The sequence below is a fragment of the Enhydra lutris genome, unplaced genomic scaffold, assembly GCF_002288905.1.
Source record: "Enhydra lutris kenyoni isolate GAN:26980312 unplaced genomic scaffold, ASM228890v2 scaffoldscaffold15, whole genome shotgun sequence".
NCBI lineage: Eukaryota > Metazoa > Chordata > Mammalia > Carnivora > Mustelidae > Enhydra > Enhydra lutris.
In genome coordinates this window covers 14,949,430-14,971,732 of record NW_019154099.1, presented here as the reverse complement: position 1 = coordinate 14,971,732, position 22,303 = coordinate 14,949,430, and the positions used below count along the sequence as shown (strand labels likewise).

At 34.7% G+C, this 22,303-nt stretch overlaps 1 pseudogene; it reads left to right on the top strand.

Annotated features, from left to right (window-relative positions):
• Positions 1 to 2,837: 2,837 nt before the first annotated feature.
• On the top strand, positions 2,838 to 4,617 carry LOC111146862 (annotated as a pseudogene).
• Positions 4,618 to 22,303: the final 17,686 nt, after the last annotated feature.

Here is a 22,303-nt window from a genome sequence, read left to right as displayed (position 1 = left end):
GAGAGAGGGAGAGAGTGTGTGAGAGCACAAGGATGGGGTGAGGGGCAGAGGTAGATGCAGACTCCCTGCTGAGCAGGGAGCCCATTACAGGACTCAGTTCCAGGATTCTAGGATCATGACCTGAGCTGAAAGCAGACACTTAACAGACTGAGCCATTCAGGTGCTCTAGATTTCTATTGTTTAAGCAAAAAAGAAAAATCTATTCAATTGTACAACCGATTGGAATCAGAGAGCCCAGTTCACCACCCATTTCCAGCATTTATTATAGTGCTTAATAGTACATACTTAATATTTGATTAATGAGTGAATAATATTCATTATATTTTACTTTAGAACATTTCTAAGATGTAAAAATTTAAAGGAAACAATCTGATAATAAATACTAATATACGTATGTCATCTCTGTAAGCAGAGAGTTCATATACCATACCAATGGCTTTATTTAATATACTTTCTTGATGTTACCACCTACTCTAGATTCTATTGCATGACATCAGAATTACTGCCACAGTGAGTCTTCTTCCCTGGAGTCACTCCTTTAGAGCACAGTCTGCATAGTTTTTTCGTATTACAGCCTTTTAAAATATGATTTCATCAACACATTTGTAATGATCAAAATCCTTAAATTGCTCTCTGGTTTCTTCTATATTAGGTGTAAACTTCTTTATGGACTTCCTATGCATTTAATTACAAATAATTTTTTTGTCTTTATAATTCCCTAGTGTCCAAAGCATATCTTGCATTTCAACCAGAATCGTCTGATCACTATTCTGGGAACACACACACACAAAGTCCTTCCTTTGATTTGGCCTTTCCCCTTTGCACTTTCACTTTGCCACATTCTTTTTGTTCTTCAAAGCTTCGCTCAGATTTCATCTTTTTGAAGACAATTTGACTGATTCTGATATTAAACTATATTTTGTTTCATGTTATTCTTTTCTCCTGACCTAACTGCAACCTTCCACAAGACAGAATCTGTATGTACTCCAGAGTGAAATTTTTCAATATGCTGGTCCTGGGTCTCATTCAACATTTGTTAATGATTTATAATAAAACAACTGAATGGAGTAGAGAAGAAAGCAAAGACAAAATCAAAATGTTTCACTGTATAAACCTAAGGTTTTTTTTTCATGAAAATTTTCTTTTTGTTGAATTGTGTGTGTGAATGCCTGTTCACAGTACAAATGCATTTCTAAACAGTGGATCTTAGTTCAAAAAGTTTGAAAGCTACTATTTTATAGAGCCAAACATAGCATTGATCACATTATAAAAATCCAGTAAGCACCTGCCATTTGATTGGTTGATATGACTCTGAATTAATATATACAATCAATGGTAGGAAAGTAGGTCTGGTGGTGTACAAAATAATAATATTGGTGCTAAAGCAGTATATGAAAATATGATTTATTTAATCACTTAACAATGGCAAAGGAGGATTTAGTTTACAAATATAATATGACTTACTCGGTATTACTTAAACTTCCCATTATTCTGGTTTTTAAATTTAATTTCCTTTCTAATGAAAAATCAACTTCGGGTTGTGTATTTGACAAGCACTGGAAGACTAATGGGATTGTGTTATTTTTTTTTTTAAGCACTGGGTAAGAAACGGATTTAAAAGTTGACATAATATGTTTTAGTTTAATGAGTTTCAGACTTTAGAGCTTTATTTCACTTCACCATAAACACCTGAATTCTCAATCTAATACTTCTCTCCATGGGATTGTCTATAATCTAGGAAGAAGAATAAAGGTTTTGAGCTTTCAGAATTGGTATAGAAAGTGCCTAATTTCAGAACTAAGTCAGTAGTGCAGGCTGCATTACATGGAAGCAGTTTGTAATGAGATCTATATCAAGGACATATTCCATTGGCTTATGTTTCAGCACCGACCTCTGAAAGAAGCAGAAAAGATGGCAAGAGGATAAAGGCAGGTCTTCATTAACTAATATTTGATAGTATATGGCAAACCATGGAGCAGTAGCAGAGTCAATGGCAAAGTTCTCTGAAACACCACAAGTGAATGAACTATGACGGAAAAATCCTGTCACATTTTTCTGTCCAGAGTCTTTTTCAGCAGTTTTTAAGTGATATTATTTACTGATCATCTTTCTGCCTAATGTCAAAGGTTTGTTTTGTTTCTATTTGTGTGTATGTGTGTGTGTTTTAAGAGAGAAAAAAGAGGGCTTTGGGTTGGTTTTCTTTTGCTTTGCAAAGTGAAAAAAGAAGTCAAGGCAACACTGAGCTAACATAAACCTTGCAAATACAGCAGACGTGCGTTTTTTGAGAGCAATAATAACATGTAAAATAATGATGCTATTAAAGTCTAGCAAGTCAGGGCAGAGAGGAGGTGAGGGCGAGCAGGAGTGGAGGGGGCATCCCCAACCAGCATGAGGGCCATAGATAACCAGGCATGACCAAACACAGGGAGGAAAAAATGTACATGAATCACAGATCATATTTCACTTGGGAATTTGAGAGTCATAAAGCCTTTGCATTTTAAAGCTGGAAGGGACTTAGTTCAACACTCTCATTTCACAGAAGAGGAAATTGAATCATGTTCTGCTAAGCTATACAGTATGTATTCCGTGTTTGTAAAAATTGCAAGCAGCTTTTCAGAACCAGCCCTACACACTAGATAAAATATATATTTGTCTCCCTCCCCCACATCCCTTTCCACTGTTTCCCTGCAAATTCTCTTTATCCTTCTTCCCCTCTTACTTGCTATTATTATTTCTTTTTATTTTATTTATTAATACCCTAAGTGTCTTCAGATTTTCATGTGGAGCACTAGGCATGGGAAATAGGTGAACCTCGTCTCTAGGAAGTTCATGATCTGATGGGTGCGAAAGATGATACAGAAGACAGTAAAACTGCAGGAATGTAAGTTAAATAAAGGGGGATTAATGTGTGATTCTGTAATTTTCCATTAAAATGACAACTCAGCTATTCTCTAGATATATGGAGAATGTGATGATTAAGCTGAATTTTAAGGCATTAATAAGAGTTAGATTTTTGTTTATATTAGCATTATATAAGCAGAGGGGGGAAGAGGAGAGACTGTTATGTAGCTAGTGGTTTAGCTATAATACTCTGGGTAAAGTCCATCTTATTAAAGAGACTTGTTTTTCTACCTATATTTACTCCCTAGGTGATCCCATCTTGCCTCATGATTTTAAATACCATCTATTTTTTCACAATGGGTTTGCACACACAGGTGTTATGCAAACCACCACTAAACCTAAACCAAAAGGGGGAAGGAAAAGGCTCATATCAACATTGTTATCATTGAAACATAGATTTGGGCAAATCTGCCACTACTGGTCATCTGATCTACCAAAGTGGTGGGATCAACAAAAGAACTAATAGAAAAATTTGAGAAGGAGGTTGCTGAGATGGGAAGGGGCTCCTTCAAGTGTGACTGGGTCTTGGATAAACTGAAAGCTGAACATGAATGAGGTATCACTGTTGATATTTCCCTGAGGAAATTCGAGACCAAGGAATGTTATATGACCATCATTGATCCTCCGGGACACAGAGACTTTATCAAAAACATGATTATAGACACATCTCAGGCTGACCATGCTGTCCTGACTATTGCTGCTGGTGTTGATGAATTTAAAGCAGGTAGCTCCAAGAATGGGCAGACCTTTGAGCATGCCCTTCTAGCTTACACACTGGGTGTGAAAACAACTAATTGCCAGTGTCAACAAAATGGATTTCACGGAATCACCCTATAGCCAGAAGAGACACAAAGAAATCATTAAGGAAGTCAACACCTACATTAAGAAAATTGGCTACAACCCTGACACAGTAGCATTTGTGCCAGTTTTTGGTTGGAATGGTGACAACGTGCTAGAGCCAAGTGATAACATGTCTTGGTTCAAGGGATGGAAAGTCACCCATACGGATAGCAATGCCAGTGGAACGATAGGCTTCAAGCTCTGGACTGCATTCTGCCACCAGCTTGTCCAACTGACAACCCTTGCATCTGCCTCTCCAGGACATCTACAAAATTGGTGGTATTGGTACTGTCCCTGTGGCCCAAGTGGAGACTGGTATTCTTAAACCTGGCACGGTGGTCTCCTTTGCTTCAGTCAGTGTCACAACTGAAGTAAAATCTGTTGAAATGCACCATGAAGTTTTGAGTGAGACACTTGCTGGGGACAATGTAGACTTCAGTGTTAAGAACATATGTGTCAGAGATGTTCGTCCAGGCAATATGGCTGGTGACAGCAAAAATGACCCACCAATGGAAGCAGCTGGCTTCAAAGCTCACATGATTTTCCTGAACTAACTTGGCCAAATCAGTGCTGGGTATGCACCTGTGCTGGATTGTCACCTGGCTCATGTTGCTTGCAAGTTTGTTGAGGTGAAAAAGACTGATGATTGGTTTGGAAAAAAGCTGGAAGACGGCCCCAAGTTCTTAAAATCTGATGATGCTGCTACTGTTGTTATGGTGCGTTGAGAACTTCTCTAATTATCCTACTCTGGCCTGTTTTTCTGTTTGTAATATGAGAGAGACAGTTGCTGTGGGTGTCATTAAAGTAGTGGACAAGAAGAGAGCTGGGGGTGGCGAGGTCACCAAGTCTGCTCAGAAAGCTCAGAAAGCTAAATGAATATTATTCCTAATACCCGCCCCCCAGTGTTAATCAGTGGTGGAAGAATGGTCTCAGAACTGTTTGTATCAATTGGCCATTTAAGTTTAATAGTAAAAGACTGGTTAAAGGTAACAATGCATCATAAAACCTTCAGAAGAAAAAGAGGATGTTTTGTGGACCATTTGTTTTGTGTGTGTGTGTGTGTGTGTGGCAGTTTTAAGTTATTAGCTTTTAAAATGAGTAGTTTTAATGGAAATGACCAAAAAAATCTCATAGAATTTTGAGACCCATTAAAATAAAACTTTATTGAGAAAAAAAATAAAATAAATGAATAAATAAATAAATGCCATCTACTTGCTGATGACATCCCAATCTATATTTTAGCCTATACTTCAGACTTGTGTATATCCAACTACTTACTCAATATCTCTATTCAGAAGTCCAACAGAATTTTTAATATAAACTATCTAAAAATAATTTAGATGGGATTGGGAGGGAGACAAACCATAAGTGACTCTTAATCTCACAAAACAAACTGAGGGTTGATGGGGGGAGGGGGGTTGGGGGAGTGGGGTTGTGGACATTGGGGAAGGTATGTGCTATGGTGGGTGCTGTGAAGTGTGTAACCTGGCGATTCACAGACCTGTACCCCTGGGGATAAAAATATATTATATGTTTATAAAAAATAAAATTAAAAAAAACAAAAACAAAACAAAAACAAAAAAGAAATGTCAAAAAAAACATACAACTGTAGAGGTATAAATATTACAAGATAAATTTTATCAATAACATGTCAGAAAAGAACAAGAAGAAAACTACAAGTTAAAGATTTAATCAATAGTAAACACAAGGGAAGCCAAGAGTGTGACTCATGTCAGATTAATTTAATGGAAAATTTTAGGCATTGTTAAAAAAATAAAATATCTATAAAAAGACAAATATTATATAATTTTACTCATGGGGAATTTAAGCAACATAACAAATGAACTAAGAAAAAGACTAAAAAAGGTTTATTTTATTTCTATTTTAAAAAATTTAATTCCAGTATAGTTAACATATAGTGTTATATTAGTTTCAGGGGTACAATATAATGACTCAACAGAGAGGAAGTGCATGGGGGGATGGGTGAAATAGAAAGTGGATTCATATTTTGATGAGCACTGAACAATGTTTAGAATTGTTAAGTCATTATGTTATACCCCTGAAACTATATAACACTGTATGTTAACTATACAGGAATTGAAATAAAAAATTAAAAATAATAAAAAAAGAAAAGTAGAAATATGATTTCTGCAAGAAAAGAATCAAAACCCCTGTAAATACTCTATTTTTCAAGTCACATTGGAATATTGGGTGGGTCTGAGCTCTATAATTCATTTGCACAAATTATAAATTTTCTGTTCAGTCAATAAATGTTTCACGGGTTGCAAAAAAAAATTATCTAAAAATAAAATCTGTGATTCCCCTTCAAACAATTACTGCAAATTCCCCCACCTAATTGCTGACGTAAAAATCTTGAGGTCAGCTTACCTTCCTTTTTCTTCAACGCAGGTATTCTAACTATATCTTCTCAAAGAATCTCACTTGATTTTTATTATCACTGATGCCACTACTATAGTCCAAGCCTTGTGGATATTTTATGGTTTCTTAGTAGGTTTCTCTGTGTCAACTCTCCTTCTTTCCAGTCTTTTCTCAATATAGCAGCCAGATGGATCCCATTTAAAAATGGGTTTCCATGTCATTCCATGTCATTCCTTTGCTTTGAAAGCTTCTCACCTAAAGTGAAAGCCACAGTTCTTACTGCAACCACATGGCCCTCTGTGATCTGGCCATTTGTTATTTCTAAATTCTAATCACCAACTTCTCACCTCTGTCTCATTCACCCTCTAGTGAAGTGCAAAAAATATGGCCCTCTAGTCAAGTGCAAAGATCCTGTGGCATGAGTGTGCCTGCTGTATCTGAGACAAAGTGACGGCCATATGACTAGAGGTGACTTTGCCTCAGACATAGCAGGCACACTCATGTCACGGAATCTTTGCACTTGCTAATCTCTTTACTAGCAATCTTCTGCTCCAGATATCCACAAAGCTCCCTCTCTTGCTTCCTTCAAGCCACAACTCAAATGTCACATTCTCCTGAGATTTCACTATCTATCTTACCTAAAACATATTATACATTTGTATCTTAGTTTTGCTTTTCAGGTTTTGTCTTTGTTTTTGGTTTTGATTTTGTTTTTTGTTGTTGTTGTTGATGTGTTGTTACCATGCACTAGAGTATAAGATCTACAGGGACAGTGTCCTTACCGTTAATAATTTGTTCTCACAAGGTGGTATAAACCAGCTCCAACATGCCCCTCTTTGTGGATATTTGTAATATGAATGGGAAAAAACTTCTCCTGTCCAAAGGCACTTTCTCATCATTGGAAATTCCATTATTAGAAGTGCCTTAGGATAAACATAAGCTTTCCATCTCTCTCTTTAAATGCTGACCTCTTGGGAAAAGAAACACATCAAGTTAAATGAATTATTAATACATTAGCATAAGATTATTAATTGCGTATTTTGCTTCCCTGTTAACTTTCTTTTAGAATCACTAAAAAGTGGGGTTTTGCAGGTGGGGAAAAGACAAGGATAAACCTGAATAATGTAACAATACCTGGGTGAAAGAGACTGAACTGCTACAGGAATAAGGAAGGGATATAGTAATGGATAAAGAAAGAGTATGGTTGACAGTCTGTGTATGGCCATTTGACCTTTTGAGTCTATGACAACCAGAACAATAGGACAGCCAGGGAATGAAGTGATGGAGAAGAACTTGCTTAGTTCTCAGGGTAAAAATCCCAATTTAAATACAGGCATTCAACTCATGAAGTTTAAGCTGAATATCCATAAACTGTAATCAGATTTACCTTATAGGTTTTTGTACCAAAAATATATTAAAAATCCAAATTAAATAACATTTTCAAACATCTAGCATCATATGTGGCCAGCAGTAACTAAGTAGTACCAGCTTTCATGAATTTAGCTATTCATTAATGATTTATATTGATACATTGCATTACCACCATTGGAGAGTCCATACAGTTTATATTTTTAAACAAAAGTAAAATGGATGTTCCACAATATGGCAGTTTGGTATTACATTATTGGTAAAGGAATTCCCCTTCCATAAAATTCCTAACATTGGCTTAAAATAATTAAATAATGTCTTACACAAATGTAGAAATGTGTTCTCAGAAGAGGGAGGGTGCTATATTTTTCTTGGACTCTCTGAAAATAGATGCCAGAAAAAGTCAGAGTGTGATGGATACAAATAATTTCATTTCCATTTAGTAAATACATCGCCCTTAGTCTAAAATGGCATACAAAACAGATGGACAAAGTCTACTGCAGACAACAGATACCGTTCAAGAAATGTTTAAATGGGCATGTAGATGTCTATTTCTCTTATATTCTTTTTCATTCTAGCAATTAACCATAGCAATAAAAGTGAGACTCTTACAGGGTGCATTGGTGGCTCAGTTGGTTAGGCATCTGACTCTTGGTTTCAGCTCAGGTCACTATCTGATGGGTAGTGGGATCAAGCGCCATGTCAGACTCCATGCTCAGTGGGGAGTGTGCTTGAAGATTTTCTCCCTCTGCCCCTCCCCCAACTTGTGTGTGACCTCATGCACTCTCTCTTTCTGTCTCTTTCTAAGGTAAATAAATCTTTAAAAAAAATTTTTTTTAAGTGAAGCTGTTAAACATTTCTAGACCTCCACTCTGCTGTTTGGAAAAAATCAGTGGGCATTGTGAATTTCACATTTTATGGCAAAGAAAAAGAAGAAATCATTAATATTTATATAAAGAAGTCAAAAACAGCTGATAGGAAGCATAAAAGTAGAAAGACAAGTGATCAGAGAGTTTGATCCAAATGAGTAGGCAATTATTAAAGGAGTCTTGGTTGAGCAAGACAGAATCAGCATTGTAGGGGGCATTAGTTGAACTAAGGAATCAGGACTGATTAAAAACAGCTGGCAGAGGGAGGGGCTGAGAACTACGTAATCACTCTATGTGAATTCAATATAATTGACTCAGATTATCCCAGTAGCCTCAACTACTTTCTTGCTCCACAAAGCAGATATTTCTGTTAGAAATAGAATTAACTCATTCCATCATTAATTTCTTTGATGTCCTACAGAATTATCTTGCAGTAGCTCACAACATCTTTGCCAGAAAATAGCCAGCTTCATTATGAAATGCTAGAACAAGAAACACTACAACTCAAAACAATTTGGAAGCAAAAGCAGACGTTTCATCTCTCCTCTTTACCTCCAAGAAAATGCCAGAAATTTTCCCCAAGAAAAATGCCAGAATTAAGACTTCATCTTTCATATTTGTAGTACATCTTGCTTCTAAGAACTCTAAATCATTTTTTCAGTGAAAATTTCACATTCTTATCCTGTCTCCAGAGGGAATAGGTAACATTTTTTGTTTGTTTGTTTTTGGTACTGTACTTAAGGCATCACTGAGACCTAGAAAAATCTGAATTTAACTTGTAAGGATTTTGTAGTTTAGTACCTCGGCAGAGGATACATACATATACATTTACTTTCAAAAAGAGAAATGAACAGTGTGAATACCCACAGGGCATTTCTAAAGGACCTATGCCAGTAAGAACATGTTAGCAAAAACAATAAATAATAATTAGAAATTAAAGAATACTTGAAAAAAGTTTTAAACAAATCTATATTAACAAATATAGCAGAAAAGAGAGCCCACACCAAGCAACTATCTTCAGCATGGAAAAATATATTCACTCACAATTGAATAATGATGCCAGTTATAACAATTGTAATATAAAAATTTTAAAAGTGCTTTAGAAATAAAAGAAAATGATGACAGATTCATTTCCATTTAACATATTTATTTCAGATTTAGACTCACCTTTTACATAAAGGATTTTGTACTTGCTTTAATCATTAGAAATATTCCAGAACAAGATAATAATAAAAAATGCTGTATGACTTGAGCAAAAACCAGATATTACTAGGTCCCCATAATGAACTAATTACTGTAGTTGAACTATTTTGGCTGCTATAGTTCCCTAAGAAATTCATGTTCATGTTATAGGATTTATAATTTTCAACTGTGAGGACTTAGCACAAGTCTTCACATCTACTCTAATTCTGTTGACTGGCTCTAGCAGCTTGTAGAGTATTTGTGGACATGGCTCTTAAACAATTTTCTTTCTTTCTTTTTTTTTTTTTTAAGATTTTATTTATTTATTAGACACAGAGAAAGAGATCACAAGTAGACAGAAAGGCAGAGAGAAAGAGGAGGAAGCAGGCTCCCCACTAAGCAGAGAGCTTGATGAGGAGCTCAATCCCAGGATCCTGAAATCATGACCTGAGCCGAAGGCAGAGGCTCAACCCACTGAACCACCCAAGTGCCCCAACTCTTAACCATTTTCTTGGCACATATGGAAACAAGCCCTGTTGGGTCATAGGTAAATAGTATTTCCCTGGTGACAAACTAAGGGTATTTTACAGAAATACTTCTCAAACTTGACTGAGAATACAAATGGCCTGGAGCTTTGTTAAAATGTAAATTACGATCTAGGAGCCTAAGGGGAGAGCTGAGATGCTGGGTGACTCTACTGTATCCCCGTACATAATGTTGTTGCTACTGCTCCATTGCTCGCTCAGCAGAGCAAGGCTTTGAAACTTGGTTGCTCTTGACCTTTTCTTATCATTAAAAATGTTTAGTTAGGGGCGCCTGGGTGGCTCAGGGGGTTAAAGCCTCTGCCTTCGGCTCGGGTCATGGTCCCGGGGTCCTGGGATCGAGCCCCGCATCGGGCTCTCTGCTCAGCAGGGAGCCTGCTTCCTCCTCTCTCTCTGCCTGCCTCTCTGCCTACTTGTGATCTCAATCTGTCAAATAAATAAAAAAATCTTAAAAAAAATGTTTAGTTAAATACATGAAATTGCACATTATGAAACCTATGTCAGAAGAAGAACTGGTACATGTACAGAGAGGAGAGAGCTGTGACCAAAGAACTTCGCTTTTCTCAATTCTACTTTATAAATACTTTATTGCTGGTCTTCCTTGAAGCAGAGAACACCTTAACAAGAAGGAACCCATCACAGAGAGTGACATTAATGAAGTTAAGCATGAAGCTTCCACATTACACACTATTAGCTTAGTCTTTTGATGTCAGTCTCTGTCACCTTCTCAAAGTATCTGTGGCAAACGAGATTTGGTTCTAAACTTCAACTATCATTGCATAATATAATGCCAACGTGGGCATTTTAGCATCAAATTTCAGGTTTATATTTACAAAACATTTTTAAAATTAAGTCGTCTCATTTTGGGGTTCAGGTTGGCACATGCACTCCTCAGGCCCACTACATGTATTCTACCTTGGGTCTCTGTAAAGTTATATTCCATTGCATTAATTTATACAGTTGTAAAAAATTCATAATATGTACAAACTGTTCTGGTAATCAATTTTGTATATTTTGCATCCTTTCCATAGTTACATATAAAATATTGGTGACTAAATGCTTCCTGCAATAATATTTCCCTGCAGTGGTATTTGCTAATGGATCAGATAATGTATTATCCCCACTGACAGGATCAACAATACCATTAAAATGGTTGCAGATACCAAAGAAAGCCAGGAAATGTTACATATATATATACTCAGAAAAATATGGATTATGGAGTAGTGCAGAAAGCAAATTACATGAACTCACATACTGATTGTAATTGCTAGCCCTTCCAACAATTCAACCATCATCTTCATATTTAGGAAAGTACAAAAATAGCAACAGCAAACTTCCATGCAAATAAATCCTCTTTCTTTACTGTCCTCAATTTGTCTTTTACTTTGAGTTTGAAGCCCTAAGCAAAGCAGCATCCTTAGATGGGCTAAGATTTTTTTTTGTTTGTTTTTTAACATGGAATAGAAGAGGAAGCCACAATGCCAACTGTGATACAGACTATGATCACCTTAAATTAAATGACCCTGGAAACGAAAGGCACTGTCTAGAGAGGTCAAAGTGATTGTTTAATAAAGACTTCATTTACCTATCACCAGGAAAAAGATGATCTCTTCAGTGGCTGGCTAGGACTGAACACATCTCTGACCTCAGATAACAGACCTGAGGAACTCATGGTGAATGTTCCAGATGGAAAGACAGCGGAGGTTTGTGGAAGAATATAATACATATAACAAAAACTTGCAAAAGCTGTTTTATCAGGCAGAAATGATGGAGGTGAGTTATTGATGATGGTAAATAGAACAACAGAAAATAGTATAGGATGAATCAAGTAATTAAATAAAAAATGAAAAAAGAAACAGGTCAAAAAATACTACCTAAGGTTAGCAAAAAAAAGAAAGTTTTGTTTATTAAAGTGACAGCATCAAAATTTTATACACATAAATAATACACAGCCATTATGTAACTATATATTTATGTGCATTTTATTTTAAATGTAGGAATGATACAAACCATGTATATGCAATTTAGAGTTTAGTACCACTAAAAAGTGCAATTCAAATAATAGAAGCATCAATATTATAATACTAGAGAATTAACCAAATTTTATACTATACTCCTGAAAACAGATTTATTTTCACTACAGGCTATGATCTGTTTAGAATTTTAACAGTTTCTATATCCCTGTAGTAAAAACTGGTCAAGATGTGCCAGAAAAGCAGATACTCTAGTGGGAGAAAAAGCAACCAAAACTTAGTTATTTAGTGTTAGCCCATCTAACTTAAACTTTTTTCAGTGAGATAAAAATAATTAGCCTTACATCCAGCAAGGAGTTATACAAAGCCTAGTATTTATTTAAAATGGAAGTTCATTTTAATGTTGAATTAACAATATTTTATGCTGAGTTGAGTTGAATGTAGAGAATCTCTTTGTGTGGCATGTTCCTTAATTTTAATTGCCCAATTAGCCGGGGCTGCCTTGTTCATGCTGAACAGGAGCAAGCCAGATCACTCTAGCAAGCAGCACAAGGTTAGATCGGGCAGTTTACTCATGTGTAACTAGAAAGCAAATTACCCCACATTCTTCATAAGCAATATCATAGGAGAACCAATATCTAAAAATGTAAAAGTAATGAATATAATATGTTGATGTTAAGACTGCATTACTATTTTACTCATTATTTTGCATTATTTTCTCAAAGATCATTTTTAAAATAATATATTTCCTCACTGTAACCTACCTTAATTAAACAGAAGAAGCCATTTGTTTAAAGAAAGGTTTGTGAAAATTACTACCCCCTTGGAAAATGGGGCCAACCAAAAAGTATTGGACTATTTCTGGCAACATAAAGAAGAAGATTATCTTAAAGATGGACATAACTGCTTTGGGCAAGATAAATAGATAACTTAATTTATAAGATAGTGACTATTTAATTTTTCTGTTTCTATTATTTTTCACGAAATCTATTAGTAGTGAAAATAAAAATAATTCATTAAAATGTGACTTTGTAGCAATTTTAAGCATTCATAAAGACATTTTCCTGGTAATTAAAAAAAATACTTAGCAAATATTTATTATTTAAGAAGTAATGGCAAATAGTTAAATGATAGTATCAGGGGGCACCTGGGTGGCTCAATGGGTTAAGCCTCAGCCTTTGGCTCAGGTCATGATCTCAGGGTCCTGGGATGGAGCCCTGCATGAGGCTCTTTGCTCAGCAGGGAGCCTGATTCCCCCTCTCTCTCTGCCTTCTTATCTGCCTATGTGTGATCTCTCTTTCTGTCAAATAAATCAAATATTTAAAAAATATATGAAAATAATATAGAGTAGATTTGTGTCATGGTTAGAAATAAATTATAAAATATTGAATTATAATATATTATGTAATAAATCAATATCAAGGCTCTGCAAAAAAATACATACACCCCAATGCATACAATAAAAATTATTAAAAATTAAAAATATCAGGAGCATGTTAGCAAAAATCAAAGGAAAAAAAAACTAATTTAAAAAAGCCTTAAGAGAGCTCAGGTGTTAGAATTAGCAGATAGTATCTGTTACAGGTTTATTTAATGACTCAAAAGAAAATGTGATCTTAATATTTTAACACACAGGGAATCTCAAAAAAAAAAAGAGGAATAAAAATAATAAAAGGAGAAAACAGAAATTTTAGAACTTAAGAATATAGAACCTGAAATGATATACTCACTACATGGGTGTAGCAGCAGATTGAAGATGATAGAAGAAAGGGTTAGTGATCTCAAAGAGAATTCCATAGGAATTATCCACTCTGAAGAATGGACAGAAAACAATTAAAATCAAGAGAACAGAAGGGCTCCTGGCTGGCTCAGTTGGTAAATCATGTGGCTCTTGATCTTGGGCCATGAGTTCAAGCCCCACTTGGGACATAGAGTTTATAAAAATAAAATAATAATAATTAAAAAAGAAAAAAAATTAGTAACTCAAGGACAAGGACTCTAACATATATGTATTTTGGAAAGTACCAAAAGAGGAAGGAGAGATAATGTGTCAAAAAATATTTGGTGAAGTAATGATTAGAAATTTTCTAAAAGTTTTGAGAGAAACAACCACTTACACAGATCCAGAAAACTCAATGATACTAAAGCAGATAAATATAAAGCAAAGTATATTAAGTAACATCATAGTTAAAATATTGAAAATAAAAAATAAAGATAAGACATCAAATATATCCAGGGAAAATTAGATAAAATATAGAGAGGAACAATAAATCAATTAAGACCAAGTTTTTGTCAGAAACAATAAATGTCAGACAAATAATATCATTTAAATGCTGAAAAAAAAGTCCATTCAGAAATCTATATACTATATGTAAAGTATACATCAAAAAGAAAGGAAAATGAATATTTTCAGATAAACAAAAGAGAGAATTCATTGCCAGAAAACTGGACTACAAGATACTACAGATAGTCCTCAGTCTAAGGGAAATGACACCAAATGGAAATTCTGATAAAAGGAAACATGGATAAATATTAAAGATTAGTTTTTTTCCTTTTATAACTTTCTTAGATGACAAAGTTTTAAAGCAAAAATATCATTGTGAAGTGGTTATCTTGTGTCTAAGAAGGTTTTGACATTTGTGGTGTGATATGTAAAGACTCAAAATGGAAATTGGTATAATTCTAAATCTGTTTAGACTCTGATTGACTCATGTTGCCTGTTTTAATTCCTAGAGCAATCCCTAAAAAGTATTAAAATGCAACATTGGTAAAACTCTGTAGCCAGGTTCTTATTGGGCAGCACTATTTATTATCACCATGCATTTTTATATTAACCAGTCTTCAAGGTTATACAATGTGTGTGTATTCTATTTATTGAACAATAGATAATTGACTGGTAGACAACTGAGGGTGATAGAGAGATGACAGGTAGATGGATACTAACACACAGTAGAAGTGAAGTGGTCAAGGCTTGAGCTGTAGAATAAGATAACCCGAGTTCAAAGCCACCACTGCCATTTATTCTTTATGTGACCTTGGACAATTTACCTAAACTCTCCTTTTCTGAGTTTCCTTATTTATAAAATGAAACCAATAATAATACCTCTCTTACAGCTTTTTAAAAAATTATATAAATTAATCCATATAAATTTCTTATAACAATGCGTGGCACATGAAAAGCATTCAGTAAATATCAAGTTTGTTTTTTTTTTCCAAGCCACATTAAAGAATATCCTTATTTGGCATTAAATTCATGGTTTGCTCATTTGGTTTTGATATTTTTAGAAATATCATAACATGAACATTTTTAAACATAAATTTCTGAGTCCACAAACCTCAGAGTAGCTGAAGCTTTCCCACATGACTACAGAGGCAGCAGTGAGCCTGAGCCTTCCAGGCCTGCCTCAACTCTAGCAGTTTTCATGCACTGTGCAAAGGGACCCAGGAATGGTTCTGTCATGATGGTTAGTAGTTATAGATTGGTTATAGACAGGTGTAGAAATGCTCTCACTTGGTGCACCTGGATGGCTGATTCAGCTAAGTGACTGCTTTGGGCTCAGGTCAGGATCCCAGGGTCCTGGGATGGAGTCACACATCATCTTCCCGCTCAACGGATAGTTCGCTTCTCCCTCTTCCTCTTCCACTCCCCATGCTTATGCTCTCTCTCTTTCTCAAATAAATAAATAAAGTCTTTAAAAAAAAAAAAAGAAAGAAACTCTCTCATTGAAGAAACATTCCTTGCATAAACAGAAAACTTTGGAAAAATATTCAGATGATTTAAGAAACTATGCTGTTTATCATTTTTGACAAAGATGTATATTAAACAAAATAGAGTCCCACATAAAAACCTTTGCCCCATAAGGCTACAGTGAAAATGCCTCCATTGGATTTTGCAATATTCGTAAGTTCTACATACACCTCTAAGACTAAAACCGAAGGCAAAAAAAAAAAAAAAAAAAAAAAAAAGGAAAGGAAAATGTGGACACATGATATAAAGAACCAAGAAAAATACACACTTTTTCTAAAGTTGAATTTAATAATGACACATCACAAGCATTAAATCACAGTAGATATTTGGTATAAATTTGTTTAATGACTGATGAAGTGAATACTGTTTTTACTTCTTCAGTTTGAAAGTTAAAGTAGAAATGAGGAAGAGCTAAAATTAATTAAGCTTTTTACATTCAAATGTACTGCAGCAGGACAGAAAGACAGGAGGGCATTTCTTGCACTACCAGAACCAAGTCCAAAAAGAAGTATCAGGGAAAGAAAAGCTCATGCAAAATCTATGAATATATAAATGATTTGGAAGCTTGAAGTGTAAAAGAAAATATGATAAGAAAAGGAAAGGTGGCAAATGAAAAGAAGATTGCAGAAGACGTTAAGACAAATAATAAGACATTTTTCAAGCATGGAAGGAACAAAAGGTCAGTGACAGAGAGAGTGGAGTTTCTTACAGATGGCCAGAGCAATTTACTGACTGAAAAGACAGGCATTGCTAAAACAAAAATCAAATGAGTTCATTGCCTTTCTATTCTCACAGAGGGCTTAGGGAACAGAATCAGAAATAGACATAAATCTCAGGAGAATAAGAAAAAAGAAAATACCAAAGGAGTATGCGCCATGCTGAAACAAGTGCCTAAAAATAAGAGCAGTTTTTTTTTTTTTAAAACAAGAAGTAAAAACTGCTTATATCCTTAATCTGTATCAACCACAAGGAAGAGCAAGTCATCAGGTGATGGGGTTTTTCCCTAAGATTATTATCCCTGTTTACAGCAAGATAGGGCACAAGAATCAGAGTCTGCCTAAAATAAATAAATAAATAAATAGTCTAGACTAAATAGAAAATCCTACCTAATATATGTGTGTGTGTGTGTGTGTGTGTATCTCATAACACTTTCACTTTTACTAAAAGAAATTATGTTAAAATAAATGTATCTTGTTAGAGTAGGACTCTAGTTCCCATTGCTCAGCCTTCTAGATAACTAAACTGATAATTTAAATGTACAATTAGTTTTTGATGTTAAATACTGAGAAGTGGCTTTATGGCACATCCAGGTGGCATGAGAGAGTGGAAGAAGATTTCACAATGCTATTTTGGAAACAAATAGCCTAAAACAAGTAAACAATGTGAGGGGAGGTCAGCCTTGAAAGAGTTCTAGGAAGATTATTACCAAAAGATGTAGAAGAACAGACTGTCCCAGATAGAGAAGAAAGACAAACTTTTGAAAAAAAGAAAATGTATGTATGACAGGATATCAGATACTTTAGGCACTGTTGAATGCTACCTGATTTGTGCTTTGCATATGATGAATATAGCCACGAAGAAGAGCACCAGGATATTTCCTCCCAGAGTCTATGTATCTGTGGTGCTTTGGTCAAGCATTATTCCGCATGTTTCTATAAAAGGTTTTAGATAAAATTAACATTTAAATCAGTGGACTCAAGTGAAGAGATTACCCTCCATCATGTGGGTGAATTTATATAATCAGTTGAAGGCCTTTATGGAACAAAGATTGACTTCTGAACAAGAAGGAATTCTGCCAACAGACTGCCTTTGGACTTGACTGCTACACTTTCATGAGTCTCTAGTCTGCCAACCTACCCCATCTGATTTTGGACTTGCCAAGTCTCCACAATCATGTGATCTAATTTCCTTAGAATGAATCTCTAAATGATAGACAGACCAGACAGATAGATATCCTATTGGTTCTGATACTCTGGAGTACCTTCACTATGGCAGATGACAAGGTTAGGCAAACACTGTATATTAACATAAAATTTAAGTCCCTTTACATAAACCTGGCTTTGTGAACAGTTATGGACCAAATGTGAGCTATGGTGCTGGGGCCTGTCCAGGTAAGATGACCCATTAAATTCTTTACCCTGGAACTCATTCTAGTTACTGCTTGGCCTGGGAATGAGATTCCCTCCAAATTCTTTCTTGAAGCACTAATGAAGATTCTAAGACAAAGTGTATCCAAGAGAGTCTATTTCAAAAAGTGATGAGAATTCATTAGCCATCAGAGAGATTCAAATCAAAACTGCATTGAGATACCACCTTACACCAGTTAGAGTGGCCAAAATTAACAAGACAGTAAACAGCAAATGTTGGAGAGGATGTGGAGAAAGGGGAACCCTCTTACAGTGTTGGTGGGAATGCAAGTTGGTGCAGCCACTTTGGAAAACAGTGTGGAGATTCCTTAAGAAATTAAAAATAGAGCTACCTTATGACCTGCAATTACACTACTGGGTATTTACCCCAAAGATACAGATGTAGTGAAAAGAAGGGCCACCTGTACCCCAATGTTTATAGCTGCAATGGCCACAGTTGCCAAACTATGGAAAGAACCAAGATGCCCTTCAATGGACAAATGGAAAAAGAAGATATGGTTCATATATACAAGGGAGTATTATGCCTCCATCAGAAAGGATAAATATCCAACATGTGTCAACATGGATGTATCAACATGGATGGGACTGGAAGAGATTATGCTGAGTGAAATAAGTCAACCAGAAAGAGTCAATTATCACATGGTTTCACTTATTTGTGGAGCATAAGGAATAACACAGAGGACATTGGGAGATGGAACGGAGAAGTGAGTTGGGGGAAACTGGAGGAAGAGACAAACCATGAGACTGTGGGTTCTCAGAAACAAACTGAGGGTTTTGGGGAGGTGCTGGAGGTGGGATGAGCTTGATGGTGGATATTATGGAGGGCACGTATTGCATGGAGCACAGGGTGTGGTGCATAAACAATGAATCTTGGAACACTGAAAATAAAATAAAATTTTTTAAAAAGTGATTAGAATTCAAAGGGAGAAACCAAAGGGATCATGTAAAAAGAGAGAATCAGAATCCATAAGATGAGGATGTAGGAAGCATTAGGACTTAGTGCTTCAGACAATAAGCTCCAAACCAAAGCATTCACGGGGCTCAATAGTCTATTTAGTCTTCACTTAATCCATATTAACTTTTTCCTGTAAAGTTTGGAAAGATAGGTAGAGTAGAACATTGGGATCCATCTCGAATGATGATTCTGAAACAGGAGATTGTATCATATTTGCTCTGGGAGATTTAACTTAGTAGAGACTACAAATTAGCAAGTCTTAAGTGAGATCCATACTTGCATATTAAGAAAAAATTTAAAAAGATGATTTTGCTATAGGATTTTGGTGGTAGGATTTCTTTACAGTACAACTTCAGGAAAATATGCCTTATGAAGAAAAAAGATTATTTAGGGAAATAATAGATTGAAATTTAAAAAAAGAAAATAGAACGGAAAATATATAAGAAACATATTAATGTCATATTAGAACTAAAAGGTAGAAGAGAATAATTCTGAGACCTTAACCAAAAGAGAAAGGAAGGAAAGGAAAGGAAGAAGCAATAAGTCATGTCCCTCAATCACAAAGTGGTGAAAAGCTAACCATTAACCATTAAATCCACAATGGATTATTATGTAAAGGACAGAAAAATTTTGAAGTATGCTATGAAATTTGGACATTTATTTATTATAGCACCTACCATTCCTTCACTAATAAAAGTAGGAAGAGTAAATAAACTAAAAAAAAAAAAAAATGAAATTGGTGATGCCTGTACATGTTACAGTCTTTTTCTCTGTTTTTTAATAATGATAAAAAAAATAAAATCCCAATTTTAAAATAAAGTTGGCCAAAGAAATAAAAATTTTAATTAAAAATATTGCATTCCAAAATGTATAAGTTATGGTCCAAGTTGTAGTCATTAAAAAATATTTACTTAAACTACACTTTAATTTTCAAATAAAAATAAAAGTGTAAAAACTTTGTTATTTAAATCTAAGGTAAAAAAAAATACAAAGTTTAAGAACAGGAGATGAAAGAACTATAATGATAAATGTAGAGATCATAAACTATATACTTAAAATGTACCTGGAACATATCCCAGAATAATGATTTTATATTATTACAATTTATATAAAAAGGATCAAAATTATAGTTGGATAAGGAAAGCAGAAAAAGTACACAAACATGAGTGAGAAAAATATATTAAAAACTGTAAAACATTACTTGGGCAAATTTATGCTAACAAATTTTAAAATCATAATAAAATATATTACTTTATATTAAAAATGAATTTAGAAATTTATAATAGAAATACTATAAAATCAGAAACAGATTATTACTCATGAAAGACATGAAAAAGTTATAACATAAAAAGAAATCAGAATATTCTGTTTCCATAAAGTTTTATATGAGGGCTCTGTTAAATTTTCATAAATATGATAATTCTTACTTTATGTAAATTAATTCAGAGAAAGCACAACCTATAAAGTTTCCAATAAATTTTGTAAGGCTACTATATGCAAAAACAAGGAAAAGAAAAACAGACTAATCTCATTCATCTGACAAATATTCTAAATAAACTATAAGCAAATCCAGCCAAAGACACAAACCACAATCATATAGAATTTACTTCAAGTGTTTAATTTTATTTTAGAAAATTACATCACTGTAATTCACCATGCTAGTGGGTCAAAGATAGAGAAACCATATGGTCAACAGAAATGCCAAAAATGCATTTGATAATCTAAAAAAAAAAAAAAAGTGATAATTCTTATTTAAAACTACCACCAACAAATGGGTAGAAAGCAATTTTAAGTTAGGGTAACAAATCGCGTGTTACGATTTGAAAAAGGAAAAAGGGAACAGAAAGAAGAGAGGTGGAGAGGGAGACACTTCAACTTAATGGGAATGCTTCTATTCTATGAAGGCCCCTGGTAGTGTGAACCCTTTGCACTCTTGGAGTGCAAACACCCACTCCCACTGACTGGTGGTAAAACCCCTCCAATCATGGTCCTTCCATTTATATAGGAGAGGATGCCAGGTTTCAAATCTATTTCCCCTACAAATATTTTCTATTTTCCCTGAACCTCTTTCCAGTTTCTTTTAGTTGAAGATTTTACAATAAATACACACCTGAGTATATAAATAATTGGCTACCATAAAAGAGGAAAACAGACTGTGGGAAAATATCTGTAGCACATTTGCAAAGTGTTAATATCTTTAATTTATAATAAATAACTGTATCTCATGTTTTTAAATATATAAAGTCCCACAATAGATAATTGACAAGACAATAGCTGATATACATTTGAACACCTGCTCAAGATAAACAAGTAAAAACAATGAAAAATAATCTTTAATAATTAAATTGGTAATGGCTTAAAAGTCATTTAATTCTTGGGGTGCCTGGGTGGCTCAGTGGGTTGGGCCTCTGCCTTCGGCTCAGGTTTGTGATCTCAGGGTCCTGGGATCTAAGTCCCTCATTGGGCTCTCTGCTCCACGGGGAGCCTGCTTCCCTCACCCTCCGCTCCCTGCCTGCCTCTCTGCCTACTTGTGGTCTTTGTCAAATAAATAAATAAATAAATCTTTAAAAAAAAAGTCATTTAGTCCTCAAATTGTTAGGGAAACAGGTACTCTCAAGCACTCAAGATGGTGTGTAGATAGCATCACCTAGGTGGCTCTGTCAGTTAAGTATCTGCTCTTGATTTGGGCTCAGGTCATTATGTCAAGGTCATGGGATCAAGCCCCAAGTTGAGTCTTGTGCTGTGCTCAGTACTCAGTGGGGTGTCTGCTTGGAATTCTCTCTTTCCCTCTTCCTCTGCCCCTCCCAGCCTTCTAAAATAAATAAATAAATCCTAAAAAAGATTTAAAAATCAAAAATTAAAAATGGTGTGAAAGGGGAGATTTTACAGCTTGTATAGAGAGTAAGCCAACATCATAAAAAAAGAGAGAGAGAGAGAGAGTAGTACATTTTCACACAGTTACTTAATTGTTTTTAAATTTGACTTAAGAAAATATTCACAAATTGTATTCATCTCAGATATATTTATATAGGAACACATATTTGAAACTAAGTTTCAATAATGGACAAGTGGTTGTGGAACTATAGCATAACTCAGTTAGTGTAAAGACATTTAAAATTATGATTTGGAACATTTTAATGTCTCAGTAAAAAGCTAATGCCGAAATGTCAAATGAAAAAGGCACAATGCACAAATATATATAAAGTGTTTTATGATAGGTATTTCAAATATATGCACTTACACACATGCATGCCTACAGAGAGAGTGATATGATTGAAATGAGGATATCTATGGTAAAATTTTAATAGTAACTTATTCTTTTTATTGTAATTTGGGATGATTTTATCTTTATATTTTATGTAGTTTTTAATTGTCTAAAATAAGCTTGAATTTTCATTA